The 27450-nt window shown below is 33.4% G+C and overlaps 1 pseudogene across 3 annotated transcripts in view; it reads right to left on the bottom strand.

The window, feature by feature from the left end:
• Positions 1-27450, bottom strand: part of LOC143253091 (dopamine receptor 1 pseudogene) — a 64218-nt pseudogene that overhangs the window by 33939 nt on the left and 2829 nt on the right. The window lies entirely within an intron of this gene.

Here is a 27450-nt window from a genome sequence, read left to right as displayed (position 1 = left end):
AAACAAAATTTTGGACTCCATTTAAATAAATAAATTAAACATACGTACATTTTAAGGCAAGGTGGCAGTATTCACATCTATTTCTTGTACATTGCTTTATCTTGCAGTTTCTTAAAATTCAGTTAAAGATTGTTGTTTATTTTTCAATTGTTAGTGTTGTATATTTCGAACAATCATAAGCTTCATTTCAGTCACGTGTTTATTTGTCCATCGACGTAAATATTCTTAATTATAATCGAAACGTTTTTATTTTTCGCTGAAAAATAACGAATGAACGTATCAGTTTTTAACATTTTAGAAAAAATGAAAAGAAATTGAATGACAATGGATAATGCTTTTAATCTACAAAGGTTTAAATGAAAGAGATGAAAAAGAACGGGTCCATAAAGGCCACTTTTGGCCCAAAAATCTAGTAAAAAATAAAGTACTTGAAAAGAGAACTAAGTGTTACTTTAGTAGACTCCAAGCCACCCTCCAAGTCATATTTAAGATTTGTGCATACAGTTTAGCAATATTGGAAACTTAATATGAGTATTGTATTTCGCCAAACGTCAGTTATTAATACACAAACAGACTTCAATATAACAACGAGCGCATGCCACAATAATACATAAATGTTATAAGTAATGGGACAAAAGCCATATCATATACGTATGAAAACGAATGTGGTAGGTACATATGATCATAGTTTAACAATATTAAGTACGTCATCCAGTGCTGAAAATCTCAACAAGTGTGATATTGAGTATTTATGACTATACTGTGTCACCATATATAATTGGACTTCATAATACTTTGATGTCTAATATTTTACACGATTTACATACACTCTCTATTTTACACGACTGAATAGCTGTCCTAACTACTGAAAAATTCAACATCGGTCATCAGGACGTTCACAGCATATTTGGACACTTTCAAAAGTGCATCAATGACACTTTAGAATGACGCAATACTTGACGGCGCTGAAGACTAAACATTTAGTGGCCGTATAACATGAACGTCGTAGATTTAAACATTTCGCATATCTACGTACTGTTTAACATTACACACTTGCTGAATGCTGTGCTTAGACAAGTTGAAGAAATAAAAATAACACTGTGATATCAAGTACGTGTTTCATAATTACTATATATGAGATTATCACGTGTGTTTAGTGACTGACGTTCACAGTAGAATCACACATTTTTTATGGTTATCCATACCTTATTCTGATAGCTAGCAGTTAGATGTAAGAACTTGATTATCGTAGTATGTTCGTGTTTAATGAACTAACTTTTATATTATAGCCTGTTTGTTAGTTTTGTTTTTTGAATTTTGCGCAAAGCTACACGGTAGCTATTTGCACTATCCGTCCCTAATTGAGCAGTGAAAGATTAGAGGGAAGGCAACTAGTCATCACCACCGACCGTCACCTCTTGGGCTATTCCTTTAACCAGTAATATTGGGATTTACCGCAGGTTATAACCCCCGTGACGGCTGAAAGGGCGATAAGGACTCGAACTCGCGACCCTCGAATTACGAGTTGAGCGCCCTAACCTCCTGGGCATGCAAGGCCATATATTATAACATTACAGGATTTGTCCTCTTACACATTTGTATCTTTACATGACTACCACTTTCTTCTAAATTGACTATTTTTGTAGTTGCAAAATATTTCTACCAGTACTGCTATTTGTTGAGGCCCGGCATGGCCAGCTGGATTAAGTCGTTCGACTCGTAATCTGAGGGTCACGGGTTCGAATCCCCGTTGCACCAAACATGCTCTCCCATTCAGCCGTGGGGGCGTTATAATGTGACTCTCAATCCCACAAAACGTTGGTGAAAGAGTAGCCCAAGAGTTAGTGGTGGGTGGTGTTTACACTGCTAAATTAGGAACGGCTAGTGCAGATAGCCCTTGAGTAGCTTTGCACGAAATTAAAAAAAAAAACACAACAACCCTACTTTTTGTTATGAATAATGTTTTATGATTAACTACAATTAACATTACATCCGAAGTATGATTCGAGGTTCAGTTTTCACGAGAGACTATTACTAAAAGTACATCGTCCTAGCTTAGTGCACTATTAATACCTTAAGTCCTCAGTTTTTACATAGTGTTTGTGGATAGCAATTTGACAAAGAAATACAAACAAGTACTCGTAAAGGTATTAACATAGTAAGTGCATCTGTCACACACCTCTTCATGTTTTTACGTTTTGTTTTCCTCTTCAACAAAAAAAAGAGAAGATCTTTACTATAATTTGATGTTTATAACTCTTAATTAAAATAAGATTTTAAATAAATAAAAAGAATAAATAAAATTTATTCCAGTCTGAATTCATCTGGCTATACCTCAGAGTTGGATAGAAGTTCAGTCCTATACATAGAATTTATGTAGCTTTATTCCATCCTAAATTGACTGGAGTCAATATTATGCCTCTCGATACATCGCTTAACTTTAGCGCATCCTATAAACAGAAAAGTGACTAATACTTTTAACTGGTGTTTTGATCATCATCAGTTGTCTTTCATAGTCTCCTTTTCTTTGTAAATTTATTATTTTATCATTTGCCATAGCCAGAATTTTTTCTGTGGTTGGTTTAATCTGTTACGTTTGCTTTAGAGCATACAGGAATAATGCTTATAATTACATAGATCTTAAACAGTTAAAATAGGAAAATTTAGTTACTATGTATTTAACATATCATTCCATCGCTATAGAATATCCTAAAGATAGACATAACAATAAATTAACAATTGCAAGTTTTTGGTATAAAATGAATAAAAAAAAATTCATGTCAAGTTCTATAAAATTCATGCCCAAAAATAGTTTATTTTTTGGGCATACACTGTAAAAGATCTCTTTTTGAAAACAGATTATACTTTAAATATGCTTATAATATTTTATATTTTGCGTGTTTTTAGAGCCATTTTATTATAAATTATATTTCTTTAAAAAAATGAAAGCACGAGAAACTGATAGGGTCAACCACTGCTGATCCAGACGGAACCATCTCAAAATCTTTTGTCTCGCCTTATCATAGAAAGTCTTTAATTAAGCACTTTGCAAGATTAATTCTTGACAGCTCAATATTAGTTTCTAACAATATAGTTGCCGTGAGATGGCACTGATTCGAAATACTTCATCTTATACACTTCATACACTTTTTATGTCAATTTATTTTCATACTTGATCGAATTTCTCCTGCATATGTGTAACAGCCTAACAGCCTAGGGTTGGAGGATGACATGTTTGATTCGAAACCATAGATCCCTGTGACATAAGGTATATATATATATAGTTAAGTTTAGAACTCAGATTCATTATAAATACCAGATAACTGATATCAGTTGCATTCCTGCTACGATTAGTCAGGAAGTAACTGTAGTATAATTAATTAACGAACCGTACCACATTACTAATTTTGAAGTAACAAACGATTATGTAAAGGTTAGCTTAAGGTTTCTAGTTATGTAAGGGTTACTATTTTTCTAGTAAATTACAACTGGTCACTGTATTATTTGAATTTGTTTAACTGTTATGTCACAACAATAGCTATTAAATATCATACTGACCAAAGTTTATTTAAAGATAACTATATGTATATACAGATAGGAAGAGTATCGCAATAATTATGAACACATAGATAATAAAGGTATAAAAAAGCGAGAATGTCACTCCTTTATTGTGTGAAAATGAATTAAAACAGAATAAACCCATACGTCGATAGTTAACACTATGTTTGACTTATACAAGCCATAAAAAAGTGTAAGATTTTTATAACGTTTATAAAAGTGCATTGTTATACTATGTCCAGCAGTTGTAATGTGTTCTGGTTATGTTTTTTTTAAGATTTAAATACCATAAGATTGTTACGTAGAAATCGAGGTTTAATTGTTGAAGGATATCACATGAATAGAATTCTGGCATGATTCTATGTTTCTGTAGGAAATGTATAAAAGATTGACACTGTTAGTAATAGAAGTGGTCAACAAAGAAAACTGCAGTTAATTAAAAGTTATTTTAAATATCTTGAAATGGCCATCGATCACAAATAGTGGAATTAACAATTATGGAGACATATGATCCAAATTTCGAATTGTTCAGCAAAAAATCAAAGACAGTTTGTTTGGATGAGGACTTAAAACATATCCTAAATAATATACAAGATTTACAGAGAAGCATGGCGGAAGAGTAGTGTAAGTTTGGAATTACATTTCAACAAATGGCTTCGATGATCTACACAAAAAAATGATAGCACCATGACAAAACACAGAAAGCTTCTGATTCATTATGCCATTCTATTTGAAACTTCAATCATAAGGGGAGACACGATCTATCAGAAACACGGTGAGCCCAAACACACAGAAAATGTGGGCAAGTTTTATCGAGACGATAAAGGGACTCCTTTAATACTCATAACAATAGACCCTAGCGTGTACAAAGTTCCGATATGTTTGTTTGTTTTTGGAATTTCGCACAAAGCTACTCGAGGGCTATCTGTGCTAGCCGTCCCTAATTTAGCAGTGTAAGACTAGAGGGAAGGCAGTTAGTCATCACCACCCACCGCCAACTCTTGGGCTACTCTTTTACCAACGAAAAGTGGGATTGACCGTCACATTATACGCCCCCACGGTTGGGAGGGCGAGCATGTTTAGCGCGACGCGGGCGCGAACCCGCGACCCTCGGATTACGAGTCGCACGCCTTACGCGCTTGGCCATGCCAGGCCTGTCCCGATATGAATATTTTAAAGTTTATTTAAAACCGGCGAACCCGGACATTTGGAACACAATTCTACAAACGTACGTCGACGAACTTCATTGTAATGTGAGAACAAGGTGTAATACACTATATAAATCACAAAAAAGGCTAACATACAAAATCCTTATGTATTGTACAATAAATTTTATGATATTTTCCTCATCTAGTTGAAATTATTTGTAGTTTGTGACTCCTCAGTGTGTATCGCTTGCACGTTTCCATAATTATGTTCATTACTGTATATATCTTTTTTATTTTACCCATCTAGTTGTAATTACTCGTAGAAATAAAAGCACAAACCAGTAATGAAAATCAGTAATTAAATATAGTATTCTTACATAATTACTTATAACGATTAAAATGTATTATTTTTTCAGTTGGGTACCCTCGTTTTTAGCGATGTTTTCGGCTGTAATAGCAATAATATCTAACAAGATAATTCTACCTTAAGATCTAATACTTATATAAGATATAATAATAAAAATGTAATAACTATGATAGGGATTCTGTGCAATATGGCTAATTGAAGTAGCATTAAAGAAAGAATAAGGCATAAATAACTTACAGAACAAATAAACACTAGTGGTCTACTTCGTAGAATAGAATGAGCAATATCCTCAATTCACGTAACATTACACGTAAAATTATAAGAAGTTAACTTCGGTATTCCCATTGCTTTACTAACTGCTGTCTATAGTAGGATAGTAGATAGAGAATTGTCGTAATAAGAAACGTATGACAAAAAGCAGTAATAAAACAAGTATTTTCTTTGTAACTACGTGGAGCCTTTTTCAGTAACTACAGTTCTCGATGAAAAAAGAATGAACAGACACAAAATTGGATGTTACACAATAAAAATCAAAACATTTCGCAAGTCAGGCCTATTTTGTAGTCTTTATAGTATTCAGTAATCTTATAATGTTTAGATCATGTCTTATACTTTTATGAATAAAGCTCTGTTTTTATGCGAATGTGTGTTATTTGCTATTTTAAACGGTATTTCCTTTCTTTTCTTTTGCAAGGGTATCATATTCACCTGTTACTTTTACACAAACTTTTCAACCATTTTTGTTATTATTGTGTAATCTGAAGGCGTCGAAACACATAATGACATAAGAATTTTAAGCAATATATAATAGCCTCATTAACTTGTTTAGACTGAATTTGTTGGTTTGTTGATTGTTAAGAACATAGCTACTCAATAGGCTATATTTGCTGTGCTCACTACTGGTTTAGAAACCTTGTTTTAAGCGTTATAAGACTTCAGTCTTACTGCTAAGCCACTGAGGATTTTAAGTTGAAACTATTTTCTAGCTGGTTGTGCTACGGACTTATTTAGTATGGTATTTAGTGATGCGAATCTTATACATAAACTGCTTCTCCAAATTTATAAATATTTCACTTCCGTGAAATTTTGTTTTTCCTTACAGTAATCTCATTAGTAAAAATTAAATCCCATAAAACAAATCTGTATTATTTTGTACCAAACTTCATTTCAAGTAACATAAGGAAGAACAACATTACAACAATTGATTAGTTTATTTTTATTCCGATGGTTATTAGTAAAATTAAGAAAGACACTGTTTCTAGTGTGATTCGAATTTTAATTCATAATGTACATATTAAACATCTGGCTCATTCCTATCGTAATAAAAAACTCATCAATAATCTAATCTTATCGAAAAATCATCACAATAGGTTTTATTTAATTTCTCTTACGCAACCAAAGAGATAAGATTTTCATCATCCTCATATGACGTCACTTAAACACACAAGAGAAAAATATAAATAACACTTCTGATAAAGCTTCAGAAATTATTGTCATTGTTAGCATTATGCGTTTAAGTAATAGTTAGGTCAGGTTTTCAAATATTATTGATGCTATTTGTTTAGTAAGAGTTAGATCTCATTTTCTAAGACTATTATAAAACTTCCTCGGTGGAGTTTTGTTTGCCTTAAACATGTATTTTATCCGGTTCTTTTACGTGTGACTTTCATAGATTGTTTATGCGTTACATAATCACTTAAATTTTGATGCAATCTTAAAAAACACGTTGCATAATCTTACTCTATAAGAAATTAATAGAGCAAATAATCAGCATGAAAAGAGAATAAGCCAAGTTTTAAACATGTTTGAATTCAGCTTTTAATTGCAAACCATATGATACTCTTAAATTTCAGTTATATTTCATCCTTAGCTGTATTCACTATTTTGAAAGAATTCTTCTGGTTACGTTACGAGTTACCAAGTAATAAAACTAAGACATTTAACATAATTAACTGAAAAGTGCGTCACAAGCTAACTGTATCAGTAAAGGCTAAACCTGGATTTCTCTTATAGGATTATTCTCACACTGAAAGTCAAAATATAGCAAAACCATTACACATCTCGTTGGACATTAGTAACAGTCCTGTTACATACTTTTAAAATAGCATTCTTTTTTCAGTTTTTTAGAGTATTTCAAGAACAAACTAGTGTATAGCAATGTTTCAACCACACTATATCCTCCATATCCTTTGTGAAAATGCGTTTCTCTCAATACAAAATTCATTAGGCCTGCAATACTACTTAAGTCATTGACCATTTGTTATAACGACAAGCATGATTGTAATTAATCATATTTCTCATAAAATTATACACGCATATGATAATTATAATTAATTATAATGATGCTCGCAAGAATGATTTAGACTACATTATACAGTCAGAATTAATTATTAAGTCTAAAAGTAATTGAAGCATCTAAAAACTAACTGGCTACCCTAACTCTCAGTTTCAGTTTTCGTAGATAGAATTGTTTTTTGCGTAAAATTTTTATGTATATGTCTTACCGATCACATTCACTTGCTCTCATCAATGTGTACGATTAATATCCGCTCAGACTCAAAATGATTTATTGTAATATTCTGTAGCTAGTTGGAGACATGCTTGCTTATTGAGAATAGTGTTAGCCAGCAAGTAGGCAAGATCGACCAACGGTTAAAGTAAGAATTGCAGCAGAATTACAATATACGTTGAGATAAATAATAGAAGATGACTGTTTGTTTGTTTTTTGAAGTTCGCACAAAGCTACACGAGGGCTATCCGTGCTAGCCGTCCCTAATTTAGCAGTGTAAGTCTAGAGGGAAGGCAACTATTCATCACCACCCACCGCCAACTCTTGGGCTACTCTTTTACCAACGAATAGTGGAACTGACCGTCACATTATAACGCCCCCACGGCTGAAAGGGCGAACATGTTTAATGCGACCTGGATTCGAACCCGCGACCCTCAAATTACGAGTCGAATGCCTTAATCTACCTGGCCATGCCGAGACAATAAACAATGAACAGCATTTTCAACTAAACACACAGTCTCATGTGACTTGAAAACTGTCATGAAAAACTTTTCCACATAAAGTCATTTTGTTTATGATCCAGTTTATTAGGTTATTTTGTGAAAAATCTGTAAGTTATGGTGTTCTATGAAAAAAAGCACTTATATATATATATAAAGCACTCATGATATTTATTATGAGATATTGTTGCTCAGCTACCTCTGGAATCTTTCTTTCGTACTTTTACTTTTGTAACTGAATCTGACATGAAGGGATGTTTTTCCTAGAATTATGGTTTCAGGCTATTTTCATCTTTTTTTCCAAATTCCAATAGTTAGAGGCTCATTGTCATAACTAGCTATCTGAGTATTCCCAAAGGCTTTGTTCCGATTATCACTTTTTTTTCTTTGTATCAAACTTAACAGTACGATGAATAACAAATCTTCATGTGCTGCAAGCTTTCTCCATGTTGATGACTTTTAAATTTCCTTTCAATCATTATGTACGAGGTTTATTATAAAACTTGTCCAAACTGTCCTTCGGTGAAATACGTGATAGCACTAAAATTTACAAATTTCAGCTTAACGCATCCAAACTGTATGCATACATGCAACCAATGTGGTTTTAGTTCCCACTCAGAGCTCCATCTGTGTTTTGCTCTGTTCCCTCAAACGGCATAATCAAATTTCTTAGCACTACTTCTTCTATGCAGTAAATTGACTTATATCTAACATCCAGCAGCTGAGGATCAAATGTACAATAACAATAATCAAACGACAAGATATTAATTGAACATTATTAGAAGCAAGCTATGCCTTTATCGTACACTCATTCACTCAATGCTGGACTATAGATTTCTGGTCTATACTTCAGTCAAGTATTTTGAGTCCTTCATTCTTTGAAGATCGCGGTCTTACTCTACTAATATGGACCTTCTTCATTTCTCCAACCTTCATTACATATACACTGACTATTGTGAATCTACATAAACACACACGACAATCTTTTTAATGTGTTACAGGTTGCGATATTTTTCCCTTACACGCTGACCCTCTACTTTGGACAGGATTCTTATGAAGGAAGTTGTCTTATAACGGATCCTTATTAGACATGAGTTTCTTACCTCAATAATATTTTTAATCGTAAAAAATTAACCATTTTATTAACAGTTTGACTGTCTCGCATATCCCTGTAACTATCATCCTTAGTGAAGACAGTGTTTTAAATCGTATCTCCGTGTTATATCCCTTTTAAATTGGACAGTCTCATTAAACATCAAGAGACTGTATAAATTCAATGTGTTTTTAGCTTTTATGAAAAATGTTGGTTTTTGGTTGTTTTTTTTTATTAACATTTGAATTGTATTAGTTTTATTTTAAGTCTATTTGATACGTTAATATTATTTAACTGCCTTGAAATATCTTTCCTCATTTTGCGTGCTTTCATTTGAAATGTTAACTTTTTGTTCTTTTCTCCCTGAAATAGAATAGAAATTTTGTTCTTAATTCTGTGAAACTGCAGTTTCGTCAGTGCTAGCAATAGATAATTATGTAACACGGATGAGCTAACAGCGTCCAAATCAACATTGGTTGTGCCCTAACTTAACTAGCAACCAAAAGCTTTGATTATGTTTCTTAAGCCTTATATTTGAAAAGCGCATTAATAACTGACGAGCAAAAACATATATAAATACCTGAAAGTTTTGTTTGAAAGCAAAAAGATACACAATGGGCTATCTTGTTTCTACCTTAGGATCTAAACCCGGTTTCTAACGTTATATCTCCACAGACATAACACTGTGCCACTGGGGAGATACCCAAAAGTTTTAACACAGTACGTTCACAGATCAATTTACAAAAACTAAAATAATTGTTTGGTTGTTTTTGAATTTCGCGCAAAGCTACACGAGGGTTATCTTCTTTAGCCATACTTAATCTAGCAGTGTAAGGCTAGAGGAAAGGCAGCTAGTCATCACAATTTACCGCTAACTCTTGTGCTACTCTTTTACCAACGAATAGTGGGATTGACCGTCACTTATTCGCCCCCACAGCTGAAAAGGCGGGCATATTTGGTGTGACTGGGGTTTGAATCTGGGACCCTCAGATTACGAGTCGAGTGTTCTAACCACCTGGCCATGCAGAACCGCAACTACAGTCATTAATTACTGGCTCCAGACAGCTTAACAATGACACTACGCCGTAGGTTTACCAGTAACTTCATTGTGCAAAATATTACACTTAATGAGTTTTATTGAGGGAGTAACTTAATTATAATAAAGTTCTCACATAACTTACTTTACACATTCTTACTTGATCTCCCAGAACGCAGTAAAAAAGACTGAAGACTTAGAATGATCAAAATAGGTGTTTGATATCAGCTATTGGAATATTACGTAAATGATTGAACATAACAATAAAAAATAAATTTGTTATAAACAATACTAACATACACCAGTTGTTGTTTTTTAAAGCTATACTTGAGCTAGGAGTGAACATTCATTGAATATTAGTCATCGTTTCTCTGGTCAACACTTTGCTATAAACTTTCAATATTAAGTCACTTAAAAGAAAAAAAAAAACTCAAATTGCTCTCAAAATTTCCTCAGTCAATTACTTCGTGTCGACTGAATGAAAACAAAATAAATATATCGTCATTTTAGCAATAAAGTAAGTTACGTCTATATTATCTAACATTACTCTAACCAGCCACTAAACGTAAGCTAACAAAAAGAATGTCGTTAAGAAGAAAGTGGTTGAGATGACCCGTAACATTTATTTGCACCATCTTGTTTGGTGTGATATGCAGAACTGGAGGGAATAAAACGTGCTACAAAACGCTTGTAAAAAACTCCAGTCACAAACCAAACAGGCGAATACAACAATATACTAGGATAGCTTTGGAAAAGCAGTAATTTATTTTATAAATGTTATAACTGGTCCTACCACATTTTATAAGTGTTATAACTGATCCTACCACATTTTATAAATGTTATAACTGGTTCTACCACATTTTATAAATGTTATAACTGGTCATACCACATTTTATAAATGTTATAACTGGTCTTTAATTTATTTTATAAATTTTATAACTGGTCATACCACATTTTATAAATATTATAACTGGTCCTACCACATTTTAATGCCGTACATATAGTAAATGACTGCGGGTGAATTTGACGGCACTGAAAGATATCTCTGTTTAAATTTCGCGCAAATCTACACGAGGACTATCTGCGCTACCCGTCCCTAATTTAGCAATTTAAGACGAGAGGGAATGCAACTAGTTATCACCACCTATTGACAACGCTTGGAATACTCTTTTACCAACGAATAGTGGGATCGACCGTCGCATTATAATGCCCCCACGGCTGAAAGGGCGAGCATGTTTGATGTGACGTGGATTCGAACCCGTCAGGCAAAGAGATGCAGCAATTAATTATTTTGCCTTAAGGTTTTTAGCCATGTATAGAAAATACATTGTCGGAATGTTACAAAAGCAACCATTATTATGTGTAAAAACCTTGAACTCAAAAACTACACAATAAAATTTGTACCCGTGCAAACACAGTGAACAGCGTATGAAGCTGCAATATAGTAATAGTGTTTGTTTTCAATAAAATATTTAATTTCTTCATTATTTTGTTTTTAAAGTCGTTTACTATGTCGGGAAATGTTTTGTTTTGTGAACATAATTATTGCCGGCAGTAAAATGTTGCGACAGTCATATGTCTGCAGTAAATCGTCGTGATATCGTAATAGCTTAATATCAATTACAAAACTAAAGCAAAAATAATAATATGTGTTTGTTTCTTTGTGGTTGAGCACAACACAATAAAATGGATTATCTGTGGTCTGCCAGCCACGAGTATCAAAACCCGTTGTAAGTCCGCAGATGTACCGCTGTGCCGCTGAGTGGGTAATAATGTATCTCAAGATGACTGATATGAGTGTTAAATTGTTCATTAAAAATAAAGTAGAGGGCAACGTTTCGACTTTCTTAGATCATCTTTACGCTAATCAATAGGTAATAATGTTGTACATCTAGTACACCTTAATCAACGTAAGGAAAAGTGCATAAAAAACAGGAACGACCTAGATATTTTTAGTCACCTTATATTTGTGAAACACACTTGAAGCACATTATAGTTAAGAAATAAATGATAAATGAAAGAATGAAATCTTTTACATTTTAAATAAACCATTTAATTGTTTTTTTTAATTTCGCGGAAAGCTACACGAGGGCTACCTACGCTATCCGTCCCTAATTTAGCAGTGTAAGACTGGAGGAAGGGCAGCTAGTCATCACTACCCACCGCCAACTCTTAGGCTACACTTTTACCAACGAATAGTGAGATTTACCGTCACATTATGACGTCCTCACGGCTGAAAGAGCAAGTATGTTTGGAGTGACGGGGATTCGAACCCGCGAGACTCAGATTACAAGTCGAGTGCCTTAACCACCTGGCCCAAATCATCTGAAGCATTGGAACTGACGAAACCGATTTATTTTAAATCGGTGTTCACAGTCTCAAATATTTTTGAAGCCTACCTTCGATTATTCTAACTTAAACGGTACTTTATTTGTTTTGTTCAAGTGCAAAGCTAAATGTGAATCGAGCCTTAAATATTTTACGTTATAGTCTACATCATTTACTCTTGAGCCACCAGGTTGGGCTTAACTTACGTTAATGTGTGTGTGTGTGTTTGTGATTTTCTTATAGCAAAGCCACATCAGGATATCTGTTGTGTCCACCAAGGTTAATCGAACTCCTGAATTTAGCATTGTACACCCGAATACTTACCGCTGTCCCATCAGGGGCCTATGGTAATATGGCACGATTATTTGGTAGTGCTAAATAGAAAAGTACTTATTTTATAAGATCCATATTTTAAATTGTTACACTTTAAAAATTACTTGTCCCAGGGGAACAACACTCCATCAAAGCACATTTGAAATCGTAAGTTTTATTCAGGAAAGTTTGGATGTGACGCGTGTTATATAAACGTAAATTGTTTTGCTCGCAAACTGGCATCGCTTTTACTTCTCTTCTTTATCTCTTGTTCAACAACACAAGATCTATAACTTAAGCAGAATGCATATGGTGTACAGATACACTGAAGGTTGATGAATACTGCCTATAAAGCATGTGATATTACAATAGTTTAATTTAGAAATAGGCTTCATATACTGAATGGGTACAACAGATAGGAAACTTAACACCTTCTATGACCGGTTTTGATACCCCATATACCCCGTCTGAATAAAGCTTGCGATTCTCATTGTGTTCCTGATGAAATTTAATTACCCTAGAACAAGTAATTTTTAATACATTGAATTTTCTTCATAACCATCTTCTATTAAAGATGGCTAGTAAAACTACACATACACTAAATGTAATGTAAGATAAATTAGCTACGTTGATCCTTTGTGATTCTCCGTTTTATTGCCTATTGCGATGTCTCTATTGTTTCTGTATAAGATTTAATCTTAACAATGTATTTCTATATACAATGTTCTTTACCGGTAATTTAGTTACGAATCCCTCTGGTCTAAAATTACTGGTTAGAGATTGCATGTATATATAGTGATAGATGTATGTGTTCTTGATCAAATAACAAATAGTATCAGTTTTATGAGGTAATTAAGCACACAGCTTTCCATTTCAAGAATATCATCAACTGCGAATACGAAAGAAGTTACTCAAAACTCAGCTAATTAATACCCTTACACTAAATGATAATTATAGCTATACGACCTCATTATATAAATTTATACCCTGGACGTGCGCTGCGCAAAACTATTATTTAATGAAAGCTCAGGATGAAATGTATGATATGTAATTTTCTAGTTATGTATCTTGTCATAAATACGTTTTTACTATTGTTTCGAAAGGCAAGCATCTTAACAAGTCCTGCGAAGATGTTTCTAACAATAAAAAATATATGTATATGTTCTCATACACTGAGAATTGACAGATAAGACATAAATAATGAATCAGAGTTTTTCTTTCGAGCTAAAATCGTAATTATTCAAGAGGATATTAGCGTTTTGATGTTGTTTTTGAAATAAATTTTACTACAAACGGTAAGTCATATAAAAATATGCTTGTTTGTTGTAAATCGTATTTTTCATGCTTGATTTGTTTTTGTCTGGCTTCCGATAACGTTTATGGTTCTATTTTGAGTACTCGTGTGTTTATTTGCTACTAATCACAAAGCTTCACACTGAGCTATCTGGGCTGTACCAATGTGAGTACTGACATTGGAAAATTAGTTTCGCAATCGCTTAAGGCTTACTACTAAACCATAGGGGGCTCTGATTCCCTCTTGTGGGCTGAGAAAATTGCGTAAGCATGGTTGTTCATGTCAATATTCTCTGTTATTATAATAAGTGCTGTGTGTGTTTTCTTATGCCAAAACCACAATGGGCTATCTGCTGTGTACATTAAGGGGAATCGAGGCCCTGATTTTAGCGTTATGGCAATAAGTGTTAAGCTAAGACTATGACAACAGCACGTTACACGTGAGGATCAGATTTAACATGTTATGGAAAATAGTTACAAGCACGGTTACTAGCAGTTCAAATTGTAAAAAAACAAACAAAAAAAAACAGCTATATACACACTGGTCATAAGTTACGATCAATTAGGAACTATCAACGGTTTTAAAAACTTTTAATCTAAAAGAACACATTGTAACAGTGTAACATTTACAGTAACATGGATTTCAATGATTATTCTTATGTTAACTCGATTGTTCAGTTCCATGTTGTTACTGTTTTAATCTAGATAGCGATGGTGGTTTAAATCATGTATAAATAATGTATAAATGTTAATTCGTGAAACTAATTTGTTTGTTTCCTTTAGAGCAAAGAAACATTGGCTATCTGTTGTGTCTATAGCGAGGAATTAAACACCTTAATGTTCTAAATCCGTAGACTTACACCTATCCCATTTGCTGGATTTGACTGCACAAGAATATATAACTTTATACTATAAGACATGTATTGTGTTACTTTTTATAGAAAACGTTTACATACCATAAGAATGTTATTATATATGGCGTATAATAAGAATACCAAAATTTTCATAGAATAACAGAGCTTATCAATATGTTGTTGATTAGTGTGCTTTGTAAAAGGACTGAAATGTTTATAGAATAATAGAGCTTACCAAGACTTTATCAAGACACTAAAACACTACTTCTACTATCAGAAACTTACAGTCTTTATAGAAACTAAAATATTACTTTTACTATCAGAAGCTTGCAAACCTTATGGAATCTAAACAATATTTTTACTATCAGAAACTTGCAGACGTTATGGAAACTAAAACTCTACTTTTACTGTCAGAAACTTGCACATTTTATGGACACTAAAACACTATTTTTACACTCAGAAACTTGTAGATTTTATGGAAACTAAAATGAGTCAGCTGTACAGAAAGTTCTTTATTTTTTGGGGGGCCGTCTAAGTTAGAACCCATACCATGAAAATGAAATTAAACAATCTTTACCAGACATGCAGTAATAACATTTCAGTAGACACAATCGAAACGTTTTTATTTTTTTAATCGTTATTTTTGTTGTCTACGAAGATAACTAGCATAAGATATAACAGAAATACCAAAGCTGAACGTGTTGAGCTGTTGTTGGACGAGATTGGTACTTTAAACGTTAACTTTGAGAGAAAGAAAAGCTAACAGGAAGGAAATAGAAGAGTACGTTTAATTCAGAAGTTTGTCTTTTTCGTAACTGTTTAAATTCACACAATCAAACATATTTAGTTTGGAAAAAAATAAGCACTTACTTTGCAATAAAACAATGCGAAAATTTGATTGTCTAAGCAGAAATTTAAAGATAAAGGACTCGGAGATAAGATCTAATATATCAATTTTCGTGACATATTCCTCAATCATCATGGACCGTAGAAGTAAAATATCTTGGATATAATAATTTGTGAAAAAACAATAATTATTAGACATGCCTAAAATTTATCTATTGATTAAACCAAACAAAGTTAATAAATACAACACTACTATAGATAGTCAAGATGGTATGGTGTTTGAGTATGTTATTGTTATATACAAGGTTATGTGTGTCAAGTCTTCCCTTATCGATAACCAAGACTGCTGTATTTGTAATTATATCCAAGATTGTCTGTTTCAAGCTTTTACAAAGGATTTTGAAATGGTTGTTAAAACTTAGTGGATGGCTCAATTAAAAACATGATTCAAACTTTATAGTGAACTGTGTTTCTCAGAACTCCAAACAGAAATGTGTAGTTCTTCAACATATGAAATGCCTATGAAAAACTGAACTGTCAAACAAGTTTTGTTTTTAAATTAACACAGACTATGGGTTTTTCATAACAACGCAAGCTGTATTCTGCAAATACTAATTGTTGTTAGGATAGAAACACACAAATACTGTCTGATTTTTCAATACAAAATTGTGTGCATTTAAATACATTATTGTGTTGTGTATTCGCATTTTTATTATGCATATGTACGTTGCGTAAAATTCGACATAAAGATTTGGATCAGCCAACAAATTTGTTTTCTATCGTGTTAGCCCACGATAAACATGCTGCTTTAAACTTGAACTTCTGTTGTAGTCGTTCAAACACCAGATCAATGTTTCACAGAACACTTGTTGGGTTGCTTTTAACACAATTTGTCTACAGTGTACGAGACCGGATATTCAGCAAAGAGATTTTTTCATTTAGCTATTTACAGCTTTCAGGAAAGTACTATTCGAATACATTGTGCAATGAAAAAAAAAAGACATATGGAAATTATTTGATTAGAGGTTTATTTGTTGTTGTTTTTTTGTAATTAAACACAAGTCCGCGAACATACAGTTTTGTCAATAGGGGACATCGCAGAGTCATATAAAATATTATCATACACAAGGCGTTTCATTTCGAGTTGTGTTATTCTATTTTCACACAGCTATCCAACTTCAACAAAAAAGTCAAATCCGTATTTTCAAAGCCCCCCATTTGCAAAGTGGTATATCTATGGAAGTAAAACACTATAAACCGGGTTTCCATACCCGCGATAAGCAGTAAGTATACAGATGATCAATTGTATATTTTTTCACTTAACTTCAAACAAGGAGGCCCGGCATGGTCAGGTGGTTACGGCTCTCGACTCGTAATCCGAGGGTCGCGGTTTGGAATCCCCCTCATACCAAACATGCTCGCCCTTTCCGCCGTGGGGGCGTTATATGTTACGATCAATCGCACTATGCGTTAATAAAAGAGTAACCCTCTAGTCTCACACTGCTAAATTAAAGATAGCTAGCGCAGATAGCCCTCGTGTAGCTTTGCGTGAAATTTAAACTAAAAAGTCACTTGATGGCGTCTTGAAACAATTGATGAATTTTATTGTAATTTCAAACTTTCTTTTCAAATACTCATACATATAGAAGCAGGCTATTTTATATCCTAAAGCATAGGTAACAAATTATTTTTTTCATTTTTTTTACAAAAGGTATTATTTTATTTTTCTTTAACGATACGCGATTTAACCATCGATGACGTTGATGGAAAAGGGATTGTATATAGTGGTGAATATGTCATATTAAAACAATATTTGGAACCTCACCACGTCGTTACTTGCTTTGTCGCTACGTTTGGTTTTGTTATATATGATGATAAGGTATCTCGTCAAGAGCCCTACGACATAGTTTTCGTTGTAAATTACTCCGTTGTAAGGCTGTAATGTTCAAAGCACGCTACTTTTCCATACATCGTTTCATAACACTGTGTAAGAAAAATTTTACTTTTTGTTGTTCCTGGGCAGACAGTGTTATTTCACAATTGTTTATCTCTAAAGTAAATGAAGTAAATGGAAAATACCTATTTTTCTCTTCAAACTTTGTTTTTGTGATCTGGGTAATGAAATTTTCAAATTTACCCGTTTTTCAGAAAATTCCAGGTAGATTCAGTACTGAGTAGCTAACAGAGAATTTTCTCGAACTTGCAAGAACTTTCTAGAATGCTATAGAACTTACGAGAATTTTCAAGAACCTTTCAGAATTTTCTGGAACTTTCCATGGTGATATATAAACAGGGGCTCACCACTTCAGTTAGTTCTAGCTGCCTAAGTGAATACATAGACCTATCTGATTTTATCAGAGATGGCATCAAGAAACTGCAAGCATTCTCCAGACGCATTCTGCTATGTATATATCCAATTTATCAAACAAAAGCGAAAAAGTACTCTGTGACAGCATCTGTTAAAATGTGTGAAGCCTACAAGGCGTATTTTGGCATGCCTGTCGGAAATAAAGGCAAACCCTAAGCACCTCATTTTACATGCGAGCACTGCAAAAAATCTCTAGAAGGTAAGACAGACTTAAGACTTAAGTAAAACAGATTTTTGCTCACTTGAATAGTAAGATTGTATATTATACAAATTTTAGATCTTTTAAAATGTAAATATCTTTCGGTGCACCTCAAAGAGGAATACAACAGCGTCAAGACCTTGCTAGAAGCCTTGAAGTGTGATGAGTATGGCTGGGAGGTTTTCAGAGACATGAAAATGGTGACATTCCTGATGGGTCTCCAAGGAGGCTTTACCAGGATTCCCTGTTATCTTTGCCTTTGAGACAGCAGGGACACCGCAGCGCACTTCCAGAGGAAGCTCTGACCATAACGGACCGAGTTCTCTGTGTCAAGAGAATGTCAAGTGTGAACACTAGTGGACCTCCAGAAGGTATTGTTTCCACCATTGCACATAAAATTAGGTCTTATGAAACAATTTCTCACAGCTCTTGATAAAGTGTCTGCAGCCTTCAAGTACCTTTGAGACTTCTTTCCTAAGCTGTCTAAAGCAAATGTCAAAGGTGGTGTCTTCGTTGAACCACAAATAAAGAAGATCCTGGAGTGCTCAGAATTCCCCATGAAGCTCAGTAAGAAGGTAAAAAAGCTTTGGGAAGCCTTGACGGAGTGGTACGGGCTTCCTGGGTAATCACAATGGCTGAAAATTGTGTGGAACTAGTTGAGGCTCTGGTGAAGAACAACGGCAAAATGGGCTGCAGGATGTCCCTAGAGGTCCATATCATTGACGTTCCTCTTGATAAATTCAAGAAGAACACGGGAGCATACACAGAGGAGCAAGACGAGCGCTTCCACCAAGATATACTGGACTTTGGACGCCGCTACCAAGGAGCGTATAAAGAAAACATGATGGAAGACTATATCTGGAGGCTGATACGTGAAAGTGATTTACGTTACAGTCGCAAATCTCGAAACTTTTAAACATTTTTGTTCATTTTTGTATAACTTTAGCATAAATACATGTAAATTTTGATTTATATCTTGTTTTATTCAGATCTTATGTAAATGAAAATGTGTAAATTTGCCCGTTTTTACGTAGAAAATAAGTCAATTTTTAAATTTCATTATTCAGGTCACAAAAGCAAAGTTGGAAGGGAATGATGGACATTTTCTGTACTTTTACAGCATAATCAATTTAGAAATAACACAGAATATCCAGGAACAAAATTTGTGCTCCATAACGTAATCGATGTAAAGCTAGAGAATAATGGTTTCCAAGCGCTCGTTTCAACAATCTGAACTTGAAGAAATTCTTAGCCGCTGCATGTGGCAACATCATCGATATGTGCCCGTTTATATCTTCAGCTACTGGAAAAATGGTATGATTGAATTCGAAGATTTATTTTCATAACTCGTATTCTATTGGCCTCGTTTACAAACGGAGTTCCTTCTTGATTATCTTGCGTACTTTGACTGTTCTTTGTGTTTATGAGTTCTCATCTGCTGTAAGAAACGACATTTTGTTTAGCAAAGCTGATATACTACTTATTGTGGATCCATTTCTAGGTGTCCCTTTGTTTTCCAGTGCTATTATGTATAGGTATATCCCCGTCTTTGTAATTCTAAATCCTCAATCTGAACACACTTTTATGATCTGAATATATTTTGCATCTGAAAGGGTTGTTACATATCATTCTCAAAAACGATTGGGCCTGTCATAGCTTCGTGGTTAAGGTGCTCAACTTTCAATTTGCGGGTCACGAGCTCGAAATCCTTCCCAACGCGTTCTTTTCTTTTTCAGCCAGTCGTGTGTGTGCTGGGGAGGGGGAGTCAATCTTAATTTTCGTTGAGTAGCCCGAGAGCTAGACGTGGGTGGTGTTAACTAGATAACTGTCTTCTAGCCTATCACGTTACGAACAACTATTGCATATAGCCGTCAAATAACTTTAGGTGAAATTCCGAGAATGAAAGCAAAGAAAGCTATTAATTTTCGATACTATTGCGCCACCTAAAAAAAAACAAAACAAATTAAATATGTTTTTCCGATACCTTCTGTTCCACTTCAAATTTAAATTGGCTTGGGTGATCATATATCTTTCTGATTTGCAAATTTTTGAGTGTTTTGATATTATGCACTCAACACTCTATTAACTTGCAATTAAAATCCTTGATATTTTTCTCAAAATGTTTAGTCTCGTTGAAGAAAAAAGACACATCACATCTTCATCAATGTATTCAGAGTGCTCAGTCGTAGACTTGATGAGAAAATATATGATTGATGATTCCCTTAGGGTAGGTTTAGATAAGTTATCTTTTCCCAGCTATATTCTAGCGATCGATCTCACAGTCGACTCTTCAAACTGTTTAAAGGTCCACCTACATCTCTACGTTATAAGTCCCGGTTACTTCTTTTTAAATAGAGAAAATAACTCAGAAATAAAAGTTCCATACTCGTTACTTCACATATAATATTTATTTTTCTGTCCATTAACTCTACTGATGCACATTATCTCTTTCATTGTTCTTTTGAAATCAAGTCATAATTATTACGACCAAGATTTGTCTTAAAACTCTAAAATACTGCTCAGTTGTTTGTTTATTGATTCTTTGTAATGAACATAAAACTACACAATGGGTTGTCTGTTCTCTGCTCACCACAGATATCGAAACCCGATTTATAGCGTTGTAAGTCTGCAGAGACATCCGCTGTGCCACTGGGGACAATACTGTTCAACTCTCAATGGCTCAGTGATAAAATTGAAGGTTTCTAACGCTAGAAATCGTGTTTTAATACCCGTGATACCCACAGCACAGATAAACTACCAAAGAAAATAATGTTATAGGTTTCTTTAAACTCATAATAGAAAATATTTAAGACAAAATTATTCATAATGGATTATCAACAATAATAAAAAGTACACTAAAAGTCTAAACCAATATTCTCTTCCTTATAAAATACACATCTGGTACATTGCATCAAAATGGGGTTAGTTGATTATTTCAGAACTAACAAACAAATATTTTAGCAATTGTATTAATGCCAAATTTGTAAAGTTGTATATTTCTACTCAGAATTCCGTATTAAATACAGTTCGGTAAATTCTTAGGAACATGATATAACCATATTAATGGTATTCCAACTAGTGCTAGTCATAGCGTAGGCTAGAGAAAAACAGTAGCTTCTCTTATTACGAATCTAATTTTCTTGCAAAAAATCGGTACTAATGTAAAAAAAATTATAACTGGTATCATCCTTCATTTAAAATTGAAATACGCAGGAACTTTTGAACTACTTTTGTTAAAACATACCTTCTAGATTTACATATCAGTGTAGTAGAAAACAGTTTTACTGACGACAACTATAATTTAAAAACGATTTTTGAGTCTTTTACTTTTCAATCAAATATACCATGTTCCTTAAAAAAAACACATTTCGTAATGGAGAGTTTAACTGACTCTCTATTGTTTGCAGAGATATTTAACAATATACAAAATTAGTCGTAAATAATCGTTTAATAAACAACTCGGTAATACTTTAACAATAAGCAGTGTAAAATTTGTCCTTATGATATTTTCTTCAAGAAAACAGTCGTCTTCATGAAAGCCATTTTTTATTTAAATTTATTATCGGTCAGTTGGTAATTGACATTATAACAATTACACTTTTCAGTGACTTCTTATATTTCTTGATACATTTTTACATTTAAATTATTTGATAACTTCCACTTATATCATGGTTTGTTTACTTCCATTTTTAATTATATCTTGGTATGGTTAATTCAAATTCATATTTTCATATCTGTTTTTTGTTTCTTAGTTATAAGTATCATTTGTCAGTAATTTCTACACGTAACAGTAGTTTACAAATAGATAAGATATGTCTACGTATATATTTATATATATTCCCTTTTATACAGTATATACTTCCAAAATGAAAATACTTTGATCTCTATCTTCTTCAAATCACTTGTCCTTAATGTGAATTTTCGAGCCAAACACTAATATATATATATATATTGTTTTGAAGTCTTTTTTTATTAGTTTGCATTTGCTTCCGTCTTTGCGTTTTTATGTTGACATTTTCTACATCTTGGCCAAAGATTAATTTTCCAACTTCTACACGTAAAAATGGTGTTGAAGCGTGCGACTCGTAATCTGAGGGTCGCCGGTTCGCATCCCCGTTGCGCCAAACATGCTCGCCCTTTTGGCCGTGTGGGCGTTATAATGTTACGGTCAATCCCACTATTCGTTGGTAAAAGAGTAGCCCAAGAGTTGGCGGTGGGTGGTGATGACTAGCTGCCTTCCCTCTAGTCTTACACTGCTAAATTATGGACGGCTAGCACAGATAGCCCTCGAGTAGCTTTGTGCGAAATTCTAAACAAACAAACAAATCTACACGTAAAATGTATATAAGTATTACTTTTTATGTTATGAAGCTTGTACAGTTGTACCTTGCTTCAAAGTTTTGAGGTAAAATGATACATTCAGTTACTTTCAAACTTATTTCGTTATTTATGTCATTTATGTAAATGGCATGGTTTCAAAATGAAACAAAACCCAGAAAAAGTAGTGTATGTATACATTAAGCAAGCAATATTTCAAACCTACAAACTCAGAAAGTTTTAGGTATCCTTGCTCTAAGTAAAACAAATAGACCTGACCATTTTCATCCCATTTGCGAAATTACAAAAGTGCTTATTATAATTAATCATCTCGCTGCAAAGAACAGATGCTTGCATATGCTGGCACCATGTTCTGAACGGAGCTCTCCAACCACACCTGTATTTTTTTCGAAATAACGATTATACACTAATTATGTGCCTTCAAATTAAAATAATATACCTATTGAAGGTTATGAATACTTTTTGATTAAAGCAAAAATATGGATATATATATATATTAGCATTTTAGATGTGTGGATGTGTATATATATATATATATAATCAAAAATACTTTTGGTGTGAAAAAGGGTGCAGTAAAAAAAAAGCATTGATCGTGTCGACTCAAAGGAATGAAATCAAACCTGGTGGCCAAACTTGCAGCTACACTTATAACATTGATAAGAATTTTAAGAGAAATATTCATTCATTAGTTAGCCAGACAATGTTTTTTGTTCAAATTGGGGTATGATAGTGGGTAAAACAAAATGAGCGTGTCTACGCGTGACCACTATAACTCTAAGAGAAAAACACCAAGAAACCTGAAATTTTACACCCATACTTAATGATTTCTGGGGTTGTGTACTTGAGTATAACTGCTTATATATGTACGTTCTTGAATGCACATGAGTATGTTTTTAATAAGACAGACTAGCGAAAAATCTCAAAGAAGAGAAGTGATTCCATATATTATAAATAGAAATCACAGAGAAATAGACACGCATATCACTATAATATATTATTTTATCGGTTGAGTACCTTCATTATATTTTCGACTATAAATCCAACAATATTTTAAGAGGTTCAGCTTCCTCAAAAGGCTTAGGTTAGCCCTAAGTCCACATGCGGTCCAGATATCCAAAGCACCCACATGTAATTTCGATTGGAGAATAAATCTTGCATACTGAAGAGCTTTCGGTGTGTTTAAATAGATACATAGAGTGAAAGTAAAGTAAGGTGGTCTTCTTCGATATGATAGACTCCCATACATATCATTAGTTGTAGTGTACACCTAAGTAACTTATATGTAATTATTCTTCACGAAACTGAGTGATAAAAACCAAACTCCAGTTGTTTTTTAGCACAACTTATATGCAAGATGAACACTTTGAATCTTATATAGTCACAAAGTAATTATTTGAGAAAATTAGTTTCTCGATGTCAAGCAATTTAAAATTATAGATAGTCAAATTTCCTGCAAAAGAAAAACAGTCCAATCCTATTTATTTTAAAACGTGTAGTTGAGTTACGATACGTGGCTTACATTAACATGGCTCTACCTTACTTCATCCCAAAGAATCATTATACCTCGGATGTATTACCCCACACTAGTACCCATATAAATTTGTTATTTGTGTTTAATATTCACGGCCATTTGAGCTGCTGTTCTAGATGATGCCAGGAACATTTAAATGGTATTTTAAGTAATACAATTGAAGTTACTAAATAAAATATTTATTTTAAACAAAATTTAGGAATTACATTACGACAATTTTAATATCCCTAGGACATTTGTACCTAACCTTAAAGGTAAATAAAGTGGCATCCAAACACAAGGAGTGAATTTTTCAGCGTCTAAAAATGTCTGTTCTCACGCTTTGTTTAATTACAACTGGCATTTGTAATAATAAGTGGCTTACTTCAAAACCTTTTCTTTTCACTCTTTTAGAACTTTATTCTTAATTAGTGTGTGTGTTTTCTTATAACAAAGCCACATTGGGCTATCTGCTGAGCCCACCAAGGGGAATAGAACCCCTGATTTTAGTGTTGTAAATTCGTAGGCATACTGCTGTACTGGCGGGAGGCACCTAATTAGTGAAAACTGCATTCAAAGCTAGAGCAACTGTCTCGTTTTACCTTCTCCTACGACTGTTCTTTAGAAAACAAAACTCGTTTTGTTTCATTTTAGTAAAAGTTAAATTTTCTGCACATTAAGAAACCAATTTTTTGCTAAAATACAGGAATCGTTTATTCTCGATAAAGATGTAATGATATTTAGAACTCTAGAGTGAATCTAAATAAAATAAGTCCTATCTTCTAAAGTGTAGTAGTGTCTAACCACGTACGCCGAGAAATACAAATCAGATAACATATTAGAAATAGTTACATTAATATGAAGAAGCTGGCAAGTGAGAATGAATTATTATAAACTTCTACGCCAGTATTCAACACACATTCTTGATGAATGACACACACATCGTCCCGCCATCCCTGTAAATCCAACAAAATAAATGCTGTTGCTGGCGTTGGAATCTGATATCTAATAACTTAATAAACCTCAATATATTGACCTATTACACACAGAGCATTCGCTGTTTTTTTACGCAAAGTTACACAACGAGCTATCTATCTACTAGCTCCTCGCTAGTACAGCGGTAAGTCTACGGATTTACCACGCTAAATTTAGGGGTTCGATTTCCCTCGATGGGGTCAGCAGATAGCCCGATGTGGCTTTGCTATAGGAAAAAACACACACATCTATCTACTCGCTATTCAAATTTATTTGTTATGAAATTATCGCTTACCCATTGGAAGACAACGGAGACACCCGACTAACTACTACTGTGAATATTTATAAGACAGAGATAACCGTGTCTTTAGTTGGCACACGTCAAAAGAAAAAAAATATTTATTTTAAACAATTTTGCTTTAGTGGCTACAGAGTCTGTATTGTATAGCTGTTGTTACTAAGTGGCTGTGCATAAAACTTAGTAGTGCAAAAGCGAAGAGAAGTTCTAAGTTAAACCAAATAAGATAAGACTAGTAATAGTTCTTCTAACGTAATTGTTTTTTACATTAAGTTTTACATAGCCTACTACTCTAATGTTCTATGGACGTAGTTAGCAGGGTAAGGGGGTAAACATTTACCCCACGACAGTCGAATTAATTCAGATGAAAGCATGAGACACACGCAGAGTCTTGTTTGATTGTTTTTGATTAGATACGTGATACAATTACCGTAACTGAAAGCTGGTACGAAAGTAGTTTTCATTAAAACTCCTAGAATTATTGCTTTCCCTGAACACAGACAAATCTAAGGTAAAAGAGAAGAGTAGGTCAGTGCTGTTCGTCTGTTATTGTATCTGATCGATAGCTGGAGAAAACAGAAACCTTGACTCATATAACTTATTATGTAATATATTGCTATCCCCTTAATTTACCAATTCTCTCGTACACCTGTACAAGTTACTAACTAGGACAATCATCTAGATTACTAACAATTTATATTTATTAGGTTGTAGAAGCAGCAGGTAGTCGAATGCATTGCTAATTCATAATGAAAACTATGTTTGTTATTCATGAAATTTCTTTACTAAATGCATAGTCACTGTCATCGTGACAGAATTTCAAAAAGTATCACTTAGATTAAGTAAATATATATCAATATATTCAATATGTATGATAAATATATTTGCCTTTCGTAAAATAATAAACATATTGGAAATTAAAGAGAGTGTTCGTTGGTATTAATATTTACTAAATGGCTAATTTACGAACTAAAACCATATACTAATAGTTTTAAATATAAAACTATTGGAAAATGTATCTTAAATTCGGAAAGTTCATTGGTTTATTTAAAACCATAAGATACTTTAATAATGTAAAAAAAAGAAAATGTTACTAAGAAGTAACTAAATAAATTGGCTGTTGTTACTTTCTGATCAATCCCACTGTTCGTTGGTAAAGAGTAATCAAGAGTTTACATTGGATGATGTTGACTAGCTACCTTCCCTCTCACCAAACATCTTAAAATTACGGATGGCTTTGCACGAACGCAACAATTGTTTGTTTATTTGCTTGAAGTTAAGCACAAAGCAAAACAATGTGCTATCTGTGCTCCGTCCACCGAATTCCAGGGTTGTAAGGTCTGGAGATATACTGCTGTACCATTGGGGGGCCAAAGTAAACAAACATACAAGTTCTAGTGATCTAAAAAAGTTAAAATGGTTTTTACCTAATTCTCAAAATAATTGAAATAAAGTACACTTTTAACGTTCATATATTTTACTTTTTTAACAAATCTCATTTCATGTCTTTTAAGACGCCTAAATTTTCTAAGGCATAAGTTTCTAAAATTCATTAAATCTGATTTGTTTAATAGAACACTAAAATAAGTATTAAATTTACCTAACTAACCAAGGAAAAATACATTTTGTGTAAAATTTTGTTATTAAGACTTCTTTCCATTTTTAATTGACACCGATCGAATTTTTTCTCAACTCAAATTCTTGCTTGTGTTTTATAAGCTGGGGCGTTTCAAGATAAGTTGTCAAGCATAAGTAGACCACTTAAAGAAGCTCTCAGAGAACAAACTTTAACAAATACTGATCTCAATGAAATTGCGATCTCTGGCGAGGCTCTCAGATATATACCAAATTTGACTCGAATTTGTAGGGATATCAATTTTTGAAATATTTGCAATTGAAAATGCATATAAATATGACG

The sequence above is a fragment of the Tachypleus tridentatus genome, chromosome 1, assembly GCF_004210375.1.
Source record: "Tachypleus tridentatus isolate NWPU-2018 chromosome 1, ASM421037v1, whole genome shotgun sequence".
Lineage (NCBI taxonomy): Eukaryota > Metazoa > Arthropoda > Merostomata > Xiphosura > Limulidae > Tachypleus > Tachypleus tridentatus.
Note: the sequence above shows the minus strand (reverse complement) of the source record. Positions and strands in the feature narration are given on the sequence as shown.